Consider the following 1,669-nt stretch of genomic DNA (forward strand, 5'->3'; position numbering starts at 1 on the left):
GCATATGAGACTGATCTTGGAATGTGTTTGAGAAGCAAACTTCTTACTACACAGCAAGGTCATATGTATGTATAAAGTGTGTGTGTGTGTATATAAAACATCTCTTAGCGTGGTTTGGCTGGGAATGGATTTTATTGTCTGTTACTCTTCCTATCAGCAGCACTTATCTGTTTTTCAAGGATGGGATTTTCATTTTATTTTGAAGGACTTCAAAAATACAGGCTTAATAATCATCATCATCATCATTTAACATCCGTCTTTCATGCTGGCATGGGTTAGACGGTTTGACTGGAGCTGGTAAACCTGAGAGCAGCATCAGGCTCTGTTTTGGCTTGGTTTCTATGGTTGGATGCCTTTCCTAATGCCAACCACTTTACCGAGTGTGCTGGGTGTTTTTTTACGTGTCACTCATACGGCTGCCTTTTACTTGTTATCAATAACAAGAAATGTGAACACACCTCCATTTTGCTTAAACAATGACAAGTAAACTGTCAGCATTCACTTATTCACGCATGTGCACACATGCACATCATCATCATTTTCCATCCACTTTCCATACTGGTGTGTCATCATAGTTAGAGCCTATCTGGGGGTACTGTTCATCTAGATGACTCAGAATTTCATCGCATTCATTTTTCTTTTATGGCTGTGATGCCTTTACTAACTCCAACTGCTTCACAGTGTGTGCTGGGTGATCCTTTTTTTTTTTTTCCTATGACACTGGCACTGGAGAGATAGGTCTTCAATAGGGTAAGGGGACTTTACAACCTCACATCTCTGCTTGCTTCTCAGCCTCTTTACATACAAAGTGGAAGCATGAACGATGGTGATGATTTGAATGTGTGATAAAGGGTGGAGTGATAGGAGGAGTACCCAGTATTCTGAAATAGATGTATTCAGGGTAATGCATTGTGACTGAGATGGCAGGGAATTAACAGAAGTTTATGTTAGAGGCTCAGGAAGTATTGGAATTTAAAAAAAGCCCAGATTATATGCTGACAGATAGAGTGATATGGGGTGATGACTGAAGGTGTATCGAGATGTGTAGGAGAGAGAAGCAAGAGTATGACATTAAGAACACCTTAATTAGGATGAGAGAGGCAGGAGAGGAAAAATTGATGGACAGTAAGAGGTAAAAAATGATGAAAGTGACTGTTTCAGGTTGATATTAAATAGCCAAAGGTCCATGCAAATCTGATGAGAATCCAATACCTCAAGATGGATAGGAGCAGGAGTGATGAGAAGGGAAGGGATTCAGTATTGAGATGAGAGAATAAAGTCAGTTAGGTCCAGTGATTTCCCTATTACACTAGAAGCTTACTATAGTTGAAAGATGGGACTTATTGCTTTCCTTAATTATGCCAACAGCATAGTACAGTGACAGTGTGCCTGGGCCTATATGTATGTGCGTGTGTGTGTGTGTGTGCAGAATTGAAGTTCTTCTCACTGAGAGAATTTTGTAGGGATTGAAATACATGTTAATCTGAAGGTGCGAGGTCAGGTGAGTATGGTGGGTCTGGATCTGCAAGGAAACCTGAGGTCTAGCATTGTCTTGGATGAAGACATCACCCTTCCAATTGGCCAATTCTGGACGTTTCTCATCGATTGCCTCCTTTAATCAGTCTAATTGGGAACAATAATTATTTGAATTCAACATTTGATTTTGCAG

The 1,669-nt window shown here is 40.2% G+C and overlaps 1 protein-coding gene across 1 annotated transcript in view; it reads left to right on the plus strand.

The window, feature by feature from the left end:
- The window catches only part of LOC115220679 (protein BANP), a 39,640-nt gene that overhangs the window by 34,567 nt on the left and 3,404 nt on the right, over positions 1 to 1,669 (plus strand). The gene's annotated exons all lie outside the window — the stretch shown is intronic.

The sequence above is a fragment of the Octopus sinensis genome, linkage group LG17, assembly GCF_006345805.1.
Source record: "Octopus sinensis linkage group LG17, ASM634580v1, whole genome shotgun sequence".
In the NCBI taxonomy this organism is placed as follows: Eukaryota; Metazoa; Mollusca; class Cephalopoda; order Octopoda; family Octopodidae; genus Octopus; species Octopus sinensis.